The 17,209-nt window shown below is 38.1% G+C and overlaps 1 long non-coding RNA gene across 1 annotated transcript; it reads left to right on the top strand.

Moving 5' to 3' along the window:
- Positions 1 to 601: 601 nt before the first annotated feature.
- Positions 602 to 15,568, top strand: LOC118500459. Its single transcript, XR_004903017.1, has 3 exons — positions 602 to 643; positions 7,399 to 7,400; positions 15,369 to 15,568. It is a non-coding gene; the product is annotated as an uncharacterized LOC118500459 (long non-coding RNA).
- The last annotated feature ends 1,641 nt before the right edge of the window (positions 15,569 to 17,209 follow it).

Below are 17,209 nucleotides of genomic sequence, written 5' to 3'. Positions count from 1 at the left end.
ATTTTTAAAATATATTTTATTGATTATGCTATTGCAGTTGTCCCATTTTCCCCTTTCACTCCCCTCTACCCTGCCCACCCCCTCCCACCCACATTCCCCCCTTTAGTTCATGTCCATGTGTCATAAGTTCTTTAGCTTCTACATTTCCCATACTATTCTTGCCCCCCCCCCCCGTCTATTTTATACCTGTTGTCTATGCTACTTATTCTCTATATCTTTTCCCCCTCTCTCTTCCTCCCACTCCCTGTTGCTAACCCTCCATGTTATCTCCATTTCTGTGGTTCTGTGCCTGTTCTAGTTGTTTGCTTAGTTTGCTTTTGTTTTAGGTGTGGTTGTTACTAACTGTGAGTTTGATGTCTTTTTTTACTGTTCATAATTTTTATCTTCTTTTTCTTAGATAAGTCCCTTTAACATTTCATAGCATAAGGGCTTGGTGATGATGAACTCCTTTAACTTGACCTTATCTCAGAAGCACTTTATCTGCCCTTCCATTCTAAATGAAAGCTTTGCTGGATAGAACAATCTTGGATGCATGTCCTTGCCTTTCATGACTTGGAACATTTCTTTCTAGCCCCTTCTTGCCTGCAAGGTCTCTTTTGAGAAATCAGCTGACAGTCTGATGGGAGCTCCTTTGTAGGTAACTGTCCCCTTATCATTTGCTGTTTCTAGAACTCTCTCCTTCATTTTTACCTTGAGTAATGTAATTATGATGTGCCTTGGTGTGTTCCTCCTTGGGTCCAACCTCTGTGGGACTCTCTGAGCTTCCTGGACTTCCTGGAAGTCTGTTTCCCTTGCCAGATGGGGGAAGTTCTCCTTTATTATTTGTTCAAATAGCTTTTCCACTTGTTTTTCCTCTTTCCCTTCTGGTACCCCTATAATTTGAATGTTGGAATGTTTAAAGATGTACTGGAGGTTCCTAAGCCTCTCCTCATGTTTTTGAATTCTTGTTTCTTCATTCTTCTCTGTTTGGTTGTTCCTTTCTTCCTTCTGGTGCCTTCCATTGATTTGAAACCCAGTTTTCTTTCCATCACTACTGGTTCCCTGTGCATTTGCCTTCAATTCTCTTATCATAGCTTGCATTTGTTCATCTGATTTATGATCAAAGTCAACCAATTCTGTGAGCATCTTGATCACCAGTGATTTGAATTGTGCATCTGATAGGTTGGCTATATCTCGTTTGCTTAAAAGTACTGACCGAGGGGCTCTTAATTCTGTTTGAGCCATCTTTCTTGGCCTTTTGTTCTGGTCGAGCCCGTTATGTATGAGGGACAGAGCCTTAGGCGTTCACCAGGGTGGGGCACCTCAGTCGCTGGGTTGTGATGTTGTATGTGGGGGTGAGGTCTGAGAGGGAACAGGGCACCTGCTCCACTCTGTCTAGGACTTGAGTCCCCTTTGCTGCTTCCCACAAGCAGATTGGGCCATTCTGGTGCTGGCTCCCAGGCGAGCAGATTTGTGTACTTTCTCGGACTCTGTGGGTGTCCCCAAGGAGCTTCCTGTGAGGCTGAGAGATTCTCCTGGCCTCAACCCCCACAGGTGTTTTCAATGGGTCCCTTTAGGCTTTGTTTCCCAGCTCTGGGTTCCTGGGTTGCATGGTCTGTGTCGCTGCCATTTTCACCTAGTTTATCTGTGCACCAGTGTGTGACTGCAGACAGCCAGCTGCCTTGTGTGCCTCACTGGGTCTGCTCTGTTGCCTCCCACACCCAGGGTCTGCCACCAGTCCATCAGATGCCCCTGCACTTCTGGGGTCTGCCAACTGCTGGCTGCGCCCTGCGCACCTGCATCTGCTAGCCACCACTTTTTCCTGCCAGGACCCCTCCACCCCTCTTGGTAGGCCTCCGACTCCACCCCTCCTTACCAGTCTGGATGAATGGTTGTCAGACTTCTGTTTGGTTCATTTCTCTCTGTTCTGGTTTTTTTTGTTGTTTCTAAATTTTTGTAGTCCTTAGTTTTGGTTGTGCAAGGAGGCACAGTGCATCTACCTATGCCTCCATGTTGGCCCGCAGTCCTCATTGTATATTCTTGCTACCTTTGTCATAGATTAACTGATCATGTAGTCATGGAATTATTCTGGACTCTATTCTATTCCATCAATCTATGTATCTGTTTTCATGTCAGTACCATGCTGTTCTGATTACAATGGCCTCGTAGTATAGTTTGATATCAGGTATTGTAATACCTTTATCTTTGTTCTTCTTTCTGAAGATTTCTGTGGCTATTGGAGGTTACGGTTCCACATAAATTTTAGAACTAATAAGTTCTAGTTCTGTGAAATACACCATTGGTATTTTGATGGGAATTGTATTGAATCTATTGCTTACAGTGGTATAAACATTTTAGTGATGATAATTCTTCCTGTTGAAAAGCACAATATGGATGGATCTGGAAAGCATTATACTAAATGAAATAAGACAGGTGGTTAAAGACAAATACCATATGATCTCACCTATAAGTGGAACTTAATCAACAAAACAAACAAGCAACCAAAATATAACCGGAGATATTGAAATAAAGAATAAACTGATAGTAACCGAGGGGAGGGGGAAGGTGGATAATCGGGGGAAAAGGGTGAAGGGTCGTAAAAGAACATGTATAAAGGACTAATGGAATAAGCTAAAGGGTGGTAGAATTAAGGGTGGGAAGTGGGGGGGGGGTTGGGGGGTAGTGGTAGTAGGGGGAATGGAGACAACTGTACTTAAACAATAAAAGAAAGAAAATATTTATATGGCAATTTCTATTCTTAATAAAGTAACAATTTATATTCTTAAAAAAACAAAAGCACAAGAAATATTTCCATTTATTTGTAATTTCTTCAACTTTTTTCAATGTCTAATAATATTTCAAGTATAGCCTTTACCTTATTGGTTAAATGTATTCCTAGGTATTTCATTTTTAAAAAACAAATTGTAAATGGGATTTTTAAAAATTTCTCTTTCTGGTAGCTAAAAATGCAACTGACTTCTGAATATGATATTTGTCTCCTGAAAAATTACTAAATTAATTAATTAATTGTAATATATTTTGGTAGACTATTTAGGGTTTTCTTTATATAGTATCATGTGATCTGCAAATAATGACAGATATACATCTTCCCATCTAATTTAGTAAGCCTTTTATTTCTTGTTCTTCTCTGATTCCTCTGGCTAGGACTTCCAATATTATGTTGGTTAAAATCTTAAGAAAAATATGTCTGTTATTATCCAAGTACCAGGCTGTTTTGATTATAGTGGCCTTGTAATGTAGTTTGATATCAGGTATTGTGATCCCTCTTACTCTGTTCTTTTTTAAAAAAAGATTTTATTTATTTATTTTTTATAGAGGGAAAGGAGGGAGGGAGGGGGAGAGAGAGAGAGAGAGAGACAGAGAGGGAGGGAGAGAGAGAGAAACATCAATGTGTGGTTGCTGGGGGTCATGGCCTGCAACCTAGGCATGTGCCCTGACTGGGAATCGAACCTGCGATGCCTGGTTCACAGCCCGCACTCAAGCCACTGAGCTACGCCAGCCAGGGCTTACTTTGTTCTTCTTTCTCAAAATTGCTATGGTTATTTGGGGTCCATTATTGTTCCATATAAATTTTTGAAATATTTGTTCTATATCTGTGAAATATGTCACTGGTATTTTAATAGAGATTGCACTGAATCTATAAATTACTTTGGGTAGTATGGACATTTTGATGATGTTGATTCTTCCAATCCATGAACATGGGATGTACTTCCATATATTTGTCTTCCTTAATTTCTTTCTTCAGTATTATGTAGTTTTCTGAGTACAGGTGAATTTCTGAGTACTCTGTGAATTTGTTTCTATGCACATGGTTGATTTGTTATGTCTTCCAGTCTTGGCAGGTTGGCCTTATGTATTGTAGTAGGCATCCTGTGGATCCCTGTGGTTTAGTCTCCCTGATTACTAGAGCTGGGTGCTTTTGAAGTTTCCCTTGTGTATACTCTTCATTTTTTGTTGAGCCCTGTTGGCTGTTGGCACATAAGTGGATGGGAAATACAATCAGGTGATTGACTGTGAGTTTAGCCACAACTTGAGGCTTACAAGCTGCTGTCTGAGGACTGACTCCATGAGTGAGATTCATCCCAGTGCGGTCTGGTGCCTGCTGAGATTACTCTTCAGGTGTTCTACTTGTGGAGTTTGTTGAGTATGCTCTATTGTGGTCTGATGCTGGCCACCAAGTGTGTGTGTTCTGGGGCCTCTTGGGAGGGGCTGTAGTGCAGGCCAATGTCAGATGTTAAATGTGACCAGACTGGAGCTACTTGTTAGAAGCTATGAAGTGATCTACAGTTGGTTACTGCCTGTGATGGACCTGAATGCATGTACAAGAGGCCACACTGAGAACTGTGGCTGGCTGCTATGAGTTGCTTGACTGGGGAAAGTTACCAAAAGTCACAGGGCACTCCAGGGATTTCCACTGCTTGCTATTTTTAAGGTTTAGCTGCTGAACAGCCTTGGGCTGTACACATGGTGGATGAGACAGGGTCTTTTGGAGTCACAAGAATGGGGTGATGGTGTTCACCAGATTAATGCATATTCAGATTTACTTCCAGTGCTGAGACTGAGGCTGCTCAGTGAATGCCACAGAATACACTAAGACCAAGCACCATCCTCCTGGGATTTTCTTTAAAAAATTCGAGAATTTTTAAAGAAAGACTGCAGTTTGGGCCATGGCTGGATGCCTGCCCCTAAAAGAGCCTTGGGCAGTGTGAGAGTTGGGTGCACCAGAGTATCGGGAATTAATCTAGATGGAGATAATGGAGTTTACCAGGCTAATTCAGATTCAGATCTAGTCATGTGGGGGAGGGCTCAACACAGGAAAAATGGTACTTGCCCACAAGAATGTGAGAGGTGGGCTTAATGCAGGAACAATAGTAGTTGTCCCACCAGCCCTCCTCCTAAAATCACATAGCTCAATTTCTACCTTTATATCTCTGGTGCCATCCCAAGCTGCTGTCTCTCTGCTGGAGCCAAAGGTGAGTACCTGCAAGTGAGAGTCTGTGCATAAGTTCTTTTAAGAGGATGCCTGGGTTTCCAGCAGCCTTTTTTTTTTCACCCAGGCAGATAAAACCCTTGCTGATTTTTACAGACAGATGTTGTGGGGGCTCATCTTTCCAGTATTGGTGCTGTGGGCTGGGGAGCCCCATGTGGGGATGAAACCCCACACTCTGAAGGAGGGACATCAGCCAGTCCATTTTGTATCTCTGCCTCTCCTACCAGTCTCAATGTGGCTTCTTCTTTGTATCCTTAATTATAGAACTTCTGGTCTGCTAGCTTTCAGATGGTCCTATAGGTGGCTTTTTATAATTTAGTTGTAATTGTAATGTGATCATGAAAGGAGGCAAGTATAGCATTAACCTACTCTACCATATTTACTGAAACTCCTTTTCATCTGTGTATTTATTTATTTATTTATTTTAAGATTTTCTGCCCTGGCTAGTGTGCCTCAGTGGATTGAGTGCCAAACTGCAAACCAAAGGGTTGCAGATTTGATTCCCAGTCAGGGTTTTGCCTGGGTTGCAGGCCAGGTCCCCAGTAGGGGGCACATGAGGGGCAACCACATGCTGATGCTTCTCACCCTCTCTCCTTCCCTTCCCCTCTCTCTAAAAATAAATAAATAAAATCTTTAAAAACTTAGAAAATATTTTTAGAGTATATCTCAAAGTAAAACCCAGCTCAACACTGAATACAGAAGCATCAAAAGAGGGATAAATATACCAGACAAATGAAAATAAATACAATTATTCACTCACACACTTAGTTCTATAAGGTAAATTCCTTAAGCATGACTCAGAGGAGAATGAACCCATAAGAAGCACATACTGCTGAACACAGCACCTCAGAGAGATGATTCCCTCTCACCTTCTCATGCATTGTTTAAACATGTATCTTACTGTCATCTGTAGAACACTGTTTAAAAAAGTTTCATTGATATAGTTTATGATGGAAATACAGACACTTAAAAACAGTTCAGAATTTTCTTTAGAAGCTACAGGTACACTTACTATATGATCTAGATTACTACATAAATCGAGGGATTTATCCTAGAGAAAAGAAAACTACATAAATCTAGGGATTTATCTAGGGATTTATCCTACATAAATCTAGGGATTTACATAAACACAAGTACACAAATCTTTTCAGGAACTCCATTCATAATTGCCAGAAACAACCCAAATGTTCTCTAAAAAATGAATGTGAGATACCCATACAATTGGCTTCTGCTCAGCAATAAAAAGGAACAAAATATTGTTACCTGGAATAATTTTTGATGAATCTCAAAGGCATTGTGCTTAGTGAAAGTAGCTGATCTCAAAATGTTAAATATATAATTCTATTAATACATAATTTTTTAAAATAAAAATATACTGGAGAACAGAGTGGCTGACAGGGCCTTGGAATAAAAGGAGAGTGTGAATACTATGAGGATTTGGATGTTTTTATTCATAAGACTGTTCTATAGCCTACTTATTTATACAATAAATAATTGTATAAACAACACCATATTATAATTTATACACTATACATCAAAAGAATAAAAGAGTCAATTGTGCTGTGTAATTATTTTTCATTGTTATTGTATTTCAGTTGTCTCAATTTTCCCCCTCTGCCCTTCTCCACCCAGCCCACCCCTGCTCTCACAGTCAATCCCCATAGTGTTGTCCATGCCCATGGGTTATTTATACATGTTCTGTGACTAGGCTCTGCCCCTTCTTTCCACTATGACCCCCATTCCCCTAACCTCTGGCCACTTTTAGTTTGTTCCATGTTTCCATGTCTCTACTGTATTTTGCTCATTAGTTTATTTGGTTCATTAGATTCCTCTTGTAAGTGAGATATATGATATTTGTCTTTCACCAACTGGCTTATTTCAGTTACCATAATATTCTCCAGTTCCATGCATGTTGTTGTAAAAGGTAAGAGTTTCTTCTTTTTTTTTCTGCTACATAGCATTCCACCCTGTAGATGTACCACAGTTTCTTGATCTACTCATCTACTGATGAGCACTTAGGCTGTTTCCAGCACTTGGCTATTGTAAATAGTGCTTCTATGAACATAGAGCTGCATAAGGTCTTTTGAATTGGTGTTGGCAAGATTCTTAGGGTATATTCCCAGCAGTGGAATTGCTGGGTACAAGGACAGTTCCATCTTTAATTTTTTGAGGAAATTCCATATGCTTTCCACAGTGGCTGCACTAGTCTGCATTTCCACCACTACTACATTAGACTTCCCTTTGTTCCACATCTTCACCAGCACTTGGTGTCTGTTGATTTATTAATGATACCAGTCTGACATGTGTGAGGTGAAATCTCGTTGTGGTTTTAATTTGCATCTCTCTGATGGCTAGTGACGTTGCCCATCTTTTCATAACTATGGCCTATCTGTTTGTTCTCCTTGGAGAAGTGTCTATTCAGGTCCTTTACCCATTTTTAAATTGGATTGTCTTCCTGGTGTTGAGTCATATGAACTCTCTATATATTTTGCAAATTAAACACTTGTCATTGGCAAATATGTTGTCCCATACAGTCAGGTCCCTTTTCATTTTGATGATGATTTCTTCAGCTGTGCAGAAACTTTTTAATTTGATATAGTCCCATTTGTTTATTTATTCCTTTATTTCCCTTGCCCTAGGACAGTAGTGTCAAACTCATTTTCACCAGGGGCCATATCAGCCTTGCAGTTGCCTTCAAAGGACTGAATATAATTTCAGGACTGTATAAATGTAACTACTCCTTAACTAGAGGCAAGGAGCTCGGTGCTGCTGCCAGGTAGAAACAAGGTGCTGGGCCAGATAAAGCAAGGTGGAGGGCTGGATTCAGCCTTCAGGCTTTGTGTTTGTCACCTGTATCCTCAGAAATATGTTGCCAAAAATAATGTTATGTGGGATGTATGAAATTTGACTGCCTATGTTTTCCATGAGGACTTTCATGGTATCACAACTTATATTTAAGTCTTGTAACCATTTTAAGTTTATTTTTGTGCATGGCTTAGTTGGCCTAGTTTTATTGTTTTCAATGTACTAGCCCAGTTCTCCCAATACCATTTATTAAAGAGACCATTTTTACTCTATTGTATGCTCATGCTACCTTTGTCAACTATGAATTGACCCAATTATTTTGGCCTTTCTATTCTGTTCCATTGATCTATATGTCTGTTCTTATGTCAGTGCTAAACTGTTTTAATTACAGTGACCTAGTATAGTTTGATATGAGGTATTTTTGATCCCTTCAACTTTACTCTTCTTCTCAATATTGCTGAGGCTATTCTGGGTCTTTTTTTCATATTCATATAAATTTTTGGAGGATTTGCTCTAGATCAGTGAAATACGCCATAGGTATTTTAATAGATATTTCATTGAATTTATAGACTGCAGTGGGTAGTACAGAGGCTTTAATGATGTTAATTCTTCCAATCCATAAACATGGTATAGGCTTCCATTTATTTGTATCTTCTTCATTTTCAGTCTTAGGTGTTCTATAGTTGTCTGAATACAGGCCTTTCCCTCCTTAAATTTATTCCTAGCTGCTTTATTTTGTTGTTGTTGTTGTTGTTGTTGTTGTTGCAATAGTAAATGTGATTGTTTTCTTAGTTGCTCTATTCTTTTTTCCTTTATGCCAATAATTTTGAGATTTATTTACTCCTTATATGTACATTTATTTCTCACTTTTTTACTGCAATTTTTCTTCCATTACCATTTAGTCCCATTATAATTGCCTGCACCCATCAATCACCACATTGTTGTCCATGTCTATAAGGCCTTTTTCCTTTCTGTTTAATCTATCCACCCATAACCTTCCATTCAACCTAGCTGTCATTCTGCTCTCCATCTAAGAGTCTGTCCTCATTTTCCTTGTTAGTTCAGTTTGTTTATTAGCTTACACACATCAGTGCATTCATAAGGTATTTGTCTTTCTCTAACTGGCTTATTTCACTTAGCATAATATCTTCAGTTCCATCCATACTGTCACAGATACTGGGTAAAATCTTCTTTTTACAGCCAAGAATTATTCCACTGTGTAAATGTCCCATAGTATTTATACGCATTCATCTACTGATGGACACTTACATATCTTGGCAATTTTAAATAACATTGCAATGAACATAGAGGTCCTTATAATCATTTGAATTAGTGTTTTGGGTTCCTTCAGATATATTCCCAGAAATGGTTTCACTGGGTCAAAGGAAGCTTCATTTTTAATTTTTGGAGGTATCTCCATACTGCTTTCCACAGTGGCTGTAACAGTCTGCATCCCCATCAACTGTGCAAAAGGGTTCCCCTTTCTCCACATCCTCTCCAGCACTTGTTTTTGATTTATTGATGATAGCCATTCTGACAGGTGTGAGATTGTATCTCATTGTGGTTTTAAATTGCACTTCTCTGATGATTAGGGATGTTGAACACCTTTTCATGTCTATTGGCCATCTGTATGTCTTCTTTGGAGAAGTGTGTATTCAGGTCCTTTGCCCATTTTCTAATTGGGTTTTTCTTTTTTTGCTATTGAGTTTCATAAGTACTTTATAAATTTTGGATATTAACCCCTTATCAGATGTATCAGTAAATATATTCTTCCATTCTGAGTGTCGTCTTTTTAGTTTGTTGATGATATTGTTTGCAGTGAAAAATTTTTTAGTTTGATGTAGTCCCACTTAGTTATTATTTTGTTGTTGTTTTTCCTGGCTGGAGAGATATATCTGATAAAATATTGCTATGAGCAATGTCTGAGATCTGGCTGTCTATGTTTTCTTCTAGGATTTTTATGGTCTGGGGTCTAATAGTTGAATCTTTGATCAATTTTGAATTTATTCTTGTGTGGTATAAGAAGGTGATCCAGTTCCATTTTTCTGTACTTATCTATCCAACTTTTACAACACCATTTATTGAATAAACTATCTTAACCCATTGTATGTATTTGTTTCCTCTGTCAAACATTAATTGACTATAAATATGTGGGTTTATTTCTGGGTTCTTTATTCTATTGCATTGATCCATGTGTCTGTTTTTTTTTAAGATTTATGTGTTTATTTATCTTTAAAAAAAGGGGAAGGGAAGTAGAAAGACAGGGAGAGAAACATTGATCTATTGCCTCTCACATGCCCCCAGTTGGGGACTTGGCCCACAACCCAGGCATGTGCTCAGGGACTGGAAATTGAACTGGTGACCTTTTGGTCCATAGGCCAGCACTCAATCCACTGAGCCACCAGCCAGGGCTATGTGCCTGTTCTTACGCCAGTACAAGACTGTTTCGATTACAGTGGCCTTGTAATATGGTTTGATATCAGGTATTGTGATCCCTCCTACTTTGTTCTTCTTTCTCAAAATTGCTGGGGATATTCAGGGTCATTGATGGATCCATATACAATTTTGAAATTTGTGTTCTATATCATGAAATATGTCATTGGTATTTTGATAGGGATCACATTGAATCTATAGATTGCTTTGGGTAGTATGGAGAATTTAATGATATTAATTCTTCCAACCCATGAACATGGTACATTTAATTGTGCCTTTCTTAATTTATATTGTGAGTGTTTTGTAATTTTCTGAGTGCAGGTCTTCTACCTCCTTGGTTAAGTTTAATCCTAGATATTTTGTTTTTCTTGTCGCTATAGTAAATGGGATTTTATTCCTAATTTCTGTTTCTGATATTTCATTGTTAGTGTACAAAAATGCCTTCAATCTATGAATATTGACTGTGTATTCTGCTGTTTTGCCAAATTCACACATTAGGTTGAATAGTTTTTAGTGGAGCCTATAGGGTTTTCTAGGTATACTATCATGTCATCTGCAAACAATGAGAGTTTTACTTCCTCCTTTCCATTTCAGATGCCTTTCATTTCTTTTTCTTGTGTGATCACTGTGGCTAGAACTTCCAATACTATTTAAAGAACTAGTGAAAGCAGACATCGTTTTCTTGTTCCTGATCTTAGTAGGTAGGCTTTTAGTTTTTGCCCATTGAGTGTGATGTTGGCTGTAGGTTTCTCATATATGGCCTTTATTATGTTGAGGTATGCTCCCTCTACTCCCACTTTGCTGAGTGTTTTTATCATAAATGAGTGCTGTACCTTATCAAATGTTTTTCAGCATCTGTTGACATGATCACGTGGTTTTTGTCTTTCCTTTTGTTTTGTGATTTATTACATTTATTGATTTGTGTTTATTGTACCATCCTTGCACCCATGGGATGAATCCCTCTTGATCATGGTATATGATCTTTATAATGTATTGCTGGATCCAGTTTTCCAATATTTTGTTGAGAATTTTAGCATCCTTGTTCATCAGCAATATTTCATGGGGTGGCCTGTAGGTTTTTTTTCTTTCTTGTTTTTTCTTTATCTTGTTTTAGAATTAGGATGATGGTGGCCTCATAAAAAGAGTTTGGGAGTCTTCCCTCTTCTTAGATTTTTTGGAACAGTTTGAGAACTATTGAGGTTACCTCTTCCCTAAATATTTGTTAAAATTCTCCTACAAAGCCATCCACTCAAGGGATTTTGTGTGCCAGGAGTTTTTTGATTACTGCTTCCATCACAGATACATTTTTTAATAAATAGATGATTTTAGCAAAGTTGCTAGATAAAAGATCAATATAAAAATAATCATTGTAGTATTATATCAATATATCTGAAACAAACAATAATTTAATTTTAAAATAATACCATATATAAAACCACTAAAAAGGAAATCAAATATGAAGGACTAAACCTGACAAATTATGTGCTGAAGTCCTATACAAAAACACATCTATATAATTGGATGGATATACCATGTTCTTATATTGGAGGATGTTAATCATCCTCAAATGTATCTATGATTCAATGCAATCAATCAAAACTCAAATTCCAACAGCGTTTTTGGAGGAATTTGACAAACTAATCCTGAAAGGTTTTTTAGAATGGAAATAAAATGGCCCTCAAATAGCTAAGATATGCTTTAAAAAGACAAGTGAGGAGACCTCTTCTACAAGCTATGTATAAAAGTCATTTCAAGTTGTACAAAAGAGTGGTCCTGGTGCAAGGATAGACAAACAGACTAGTGGAGAAAAATAAGCCAGAAATAGACCCATGCTTTCATGGGCCCTTGATTTTATGACAAAGTTGGCATTTTAGGCATAGAACAAAGGATCATGTTTTCAATAAATGATTCTGGGACAATAGGATATCCAAGTGAGAAAAAAAACAAGGCTTTACTTCTACTTTACATCATATGTAAGTATCAATTCTAGGTGAAATGAAGATAACAAGAAAATGATTTGAAAGGTGGGGAAAGTCATCTTAAACAGGGCATGAAAAGCACTAACCAAAAAAGGAAATGCATGCTAAATTGAACTTCTCATCAGAAGACACACTGAGAATAAAGCAGCACAGCAAGGCATGAACTAGAAGAATAGATTTATGATACATACAAAAACAAATTATTTAATCCTCTCAATATATCCTACTGATCAATAAGAAAAAAAGGCAAATAAAAAAACAGGCTAGAAAATTGAACGTGGAATTCCTATAAGATGATATGCAATTGGCTAATACATGCAAAATTGCTTAATCTCACTAGTCATCGTGGAAATTCAAAACCACACCTCTTTGAGCCACAAGTACAAATTCACCAGAATGACTAAAATTTAAAAGACTGACAACAGCAAGTATTGCCAAGATTGTGGAACAAGAGACAGGCACTCACACCCCTGCTAGCAATAGCTTATATATTGGACAAATATTTTGGAAAACAGATGGCAGCATTGCCTGAAGCTTAAATATAAGAATAATATGCCTTGGCAATTCCACTCCTAGATATATACCCAATATAAATGTGTGGGCACAGATCTTAAGAGTCATGAACAAGAATGGACTCAGCAGCATTATTCATAGTAACCAAAGATCAAAAACAAGCCAAATATCCACCAACATTAGGATTAATATATCATGAATTATTCAATGTAATGTTCAATATGCAATATTATGTAACTGTGGAAGTGAATGAATCACAGCCACAGGCAAAAATATGGGTAAGTCGCACAAACAAAATATTGAGTTGCTGAAAGCGAGGTATGTATAAATTCATCCTGTATAATTGCTTATAACTCATCATTGGTAAAAAACAATACATATTAACCTTCACCTGGTACCAGACTCCTTGTTTTATTGGCACTTAACATTCTACTACAAATAATCCATCTTTGAGAAGTTCTCTCTTGGGTCATAGATGATATTTAATTTCAGAGTGCATTAATGAATTCAATTGCGCCTAAAGTAAAGTGGCTCATGCAAAAATAAATCGAGGAACAACATTACCTTGTTCTCAAAGTACCTACAACCATGTTTGTATATTTCACTCTCTCTGGGATAAAAAAAAATTCTTTTGCCGCTACATAATCTTGCCTCTAGGTTACTTCTACAGCTTCTATGGTTATTCTTATAGAAATCATTTACACAAGGGAATACTACAAAGTAGGGAGAAAGAAGGAGCTCCTACCCTTTGTGATGGCATGGATGGAACTGGAGAGCATTATGCCAAGTTAAATAAGCCAGACAGTGAGGGACAAATACTATACGATCTCACCTTTAACCAGAATCTAATCAACAAAAGAAAACAGCAAGCAAAATATAACTAGAGACATTGAAATTATGAACAACCTGACAGTAACCAGAGGAGTGGTAGGAGGAGATAATGGGGGAAAAGCTTTTCAGGAACAACCTCAAAGGACACATGGACAAAACCAAGGTGGGGGGTGCAAGGAGGGAGGGAGGTTTGGCTGGGGGTGGGTAAATGCAGACAACTGTAATTGAACAACAATAAAATCATTTTAAAAAGAAATAAAAAGATGCTTAGATAACAAAACAAAAGATAAAATAAAATAAAACAGAGCATAACAGCTGTTTCTAAACAGGGTTTTATCATGAAAACCTCTTCAAGGAGAGGACTGCACTAAGCTGCCAGCCTCCTACATTAAACTACTTTCCTGCACTATATTTCTTATCTTTTTTATGTCTAATTTTTATTCTGAAATTTAAAGCTCTTATGAATTAAAGTACAGTTGACATACAATATTATTTGTTTCAGGTGTAGAACATAGTGAGATTTCTCATACCTTACAAAGTGATTGCCACAAAAAGTCCACTATCCATCTGTCACCATACAAAGTTATTGTGATACTATTGATATTCCCTGTGTTGTAATTTATATCCCCATGCCTTATTTATAAATGTGTGCCTCTTAGTTCCCTTAACCTTTTTGCCCGTACCCGCACCACCCAACCCTCTAGCAATTATCAGTTTTTCTGTATCTATGTGTCAGTTTGTTTTGTTTGTTCATTTCTTTAGTTTTTTTTAAGATTCCACACCTAACTGAAGTGATACAGTATTTGTCTTTCTCTGACTTAATTTCATTTAGCATAATACCCTCTAGGTCTATCCATGTTGTCTCAAATGGCAAGATCCATTTCTTTTTCATGACCATAATATTCCAGTGTGTTATATGCATGCACACACACACATCCACTTCTTCATCAATTCATCTAGTGATGAATACCTCAGTTGCTTGAATAACTTGGCTATTGTAAATAATGCTTCAGTAAGCTTAGAGGTGCATGTGTGTTTTTGAATTGTTATATTTCTGGGGGCTTATCTGAAAAATTACTAGGTCCTTCTTTGCCTCTTGTTATACAGCCTTTGTTTTAAAGTCTTTTTGCCTGATATAAGTATTGCTCTCCCACCTTCTCTTTTTTTTTTTCATTTTCATTTTCATGAAATATATTTTCCATGTCTTTATTTTCAGTCTCCATGTGTCTTTTAATCTGGAATCTCATGTAGGCAATATATGTAGGGGTCTTCTTCTTCTTCTTCTTCTTCTTCTTCTTCTTCTTCTCCTTCTCCTTCTCTTCCTCCTCCTCCCCCCTCCTCCTCCTCCTTTCTTCTTTTTGCCATTCAGTCATCCTATGTTTTTTCAATGGAGCACTTAGTCAACTTCCATTTGAAGTGGTTATTGATATGTATGTGCTTATTGTCATTTTAATTGTTTTCATACTACATTTATAAGTGATTGGTCTACTGTTTCTAGTATATATAAGGTATGTTTTCATATATTTTCTTATTCCTAATTTTGGCCTTTTCTTTTCCACTTAAAGAGTTCCTTTTAACATTTCTTGTAATGCTGGTTTAGTGGTGATGAACTCAAACAAACTGTTGCTTGTTTGAGAAACTCTTGGTCTCTCCTTCAATTCTGAATGATCACCTTGCTAGGTAGAGTATTCTTGGTTGTAAGGTTTTATTCATCATGTTGCATATATCATGACATTCCCTCTGGCCTGCAAAGTTTAGGTTGAAAACTCAGTTGGCAGTCTTATGGGAATACCACTGTATGTAACAATGATATGTAGCTGTTTTTCTCTTGCTGCTTTTAAGATTCTCTATTTATCTTTCACTTTTAACAACTTAATTACAATGTATCTTGCTGTGGGTCTCTTTGGATTCATCTTATTTGGAAATCTCTGTGCTTCCTGGACTTGGATGTCTGTTTCCGTTGCCAAGTTAGGAAAGTTTTCAGCCATTATTTCTTCAGATGGGTTTTCTGTCCCTTTCTCTCTATCTCCTCTTTCTGAGACCCTTGTGATTCTATGTTAGTGTGCTTGATGTTGTCCCAAAGGTCACTTATGCTATCTTTATTCTTTTATTTTTTTTTCTTTTTGATCTTTCATTTGGGTGATTTCCACTATCCTGTTTTCCTAATTGGTGATCAATTCTTTTGTGTCATCTGATTTTCTGTTGATTCCTCCACTGAATTTTTCATTGCAACTGTTACATTCTTCAGTTCTCATAGGCTCTTTCTTTGAATTTTTATGTCTTTCTTCAAGTTGTTGAAGTTCTGAGTTTTTTCATTTATTCAAACAGTCGAATAAATATCTTTATGACTGTTACTTTGAACTCCATCTAGTAGACAACATGCCACATCTTTTTCTGGGTTTTTTTTCTGTTTCTTTTGTTTGGAACACATTATTTTCTATCCTCATTTTGCTTGTTTGTTTCTACGTATTTATTAGGTATGTAAGCTAAAGCTCTTGGTCTTGAAAAATGTCATTTTCTTGTGGGGCCCTTATTTAGAGGATGTCCCCTTATCACTGGAGCCAGGTGCTCAAAAGGGTGGACTAGTATAGCCTCCTATTGTGGCTGGGCCACAACTTCTGTGGACACACTAGCAGGACAGGCTGGTATCTAGCATGCTGTCTATGAGGCCTGGCCACAACTGTTTCAGGTTTACTGGTATGCAGGGCAAGGCTTCAATGTGACTGGCTGCAAAGCCCACCCCTGCTGTTGCAGGCACACTGCAGTGTGCTGGTACTGAGCGATGCTGCTCAATGGATGTGGCATGGCAAAAATGAGGGGTACTACCCTGGATAGGTCCTCAAGGAAACCCCTGGGTGGCACAAACAGTGTTAACAAGGTTAATGAATGGTGTCAGATATGGCACCTGCCAGTGTCAGACAAACTAGGTTAAAGAAAGGAGAAAAAATGGCTCCCACCAGCATCTCTGACACAAGCAAGTTCCAACAGATCCCTGTCCTTCCAGCACATGCACTAAAATTAGTCAATGTATCACCTTCACGTATGACCTAGCTGCTTTTCAAACCGCTCTCTCTGTGCCAGAACTCAGAAAGAGCACAATCTGGGTTTCCTACAGCCCTTTGGCTCCCCCAGATATAAGCCTCACTGGTTTTCAAAGCCAGATGTTATGAGGGCTCCACTTCCTGTTTCAGGCCAACCAGGCTAGGGCTCAGACCCTTCACTCTTCAGGGACAACCTCCATGGTTGTGATAATCCTCCAACTCATGAGTCATTGCAAGAGGAGTGAGGAGCAGGGTAGGTCCTGACTAGCCTTTGTTTCTACCCCTCCTACCTTTTTCAATATGGCTTTTACTTTGTATCTGTAGTTGTAGAAAATCTGTTCTTCTACTCTTCAGTGGCTCTCAGAGATAGTTTTTTTGTATCTAGTTGCAGTTTTGGTGTTAATGAGAGGAGGTGAGCTCAGGATCTTCTTACTGTACAATCTTGAACTTGAAGCCAGGAGCCTTGCTCTTGAATGCCAATTTAGCTTGTCCATGAAAAGTTGTTTCCCCTGGCTGGCGTAGCTCAGTGGATTGAGCGCAAGCTGTGAACCAAAGTGTTGCAGGTTCGATTCCCAGTCAGGGCACATGCTTGGGTTGCAGGCCATGGCCCCCAGCAA

This window comes from Phyllostomus discolor, chromosome 5 (assembly GCF_004126475.2).
Source record: "Phyllostomus discolor isolate MPI-MPIP mPhyDis1 chromosome 5, mPhyDis1.pri.v3, whole genome shotgun sequence".
In the NCBI taxonomy this organism is placed as follows: Eukaryota; Metazoa; Chordata; class Mammalia; order Chiroptera; family Phyllostomidae; genus Phyllostomus; species Phyllostomus discolor.
The sequence above is the reverse complement of the archived record's forward strand: the minus strand, read 5'-3'. Positions and strand labels throughout refer to the sequence as shown.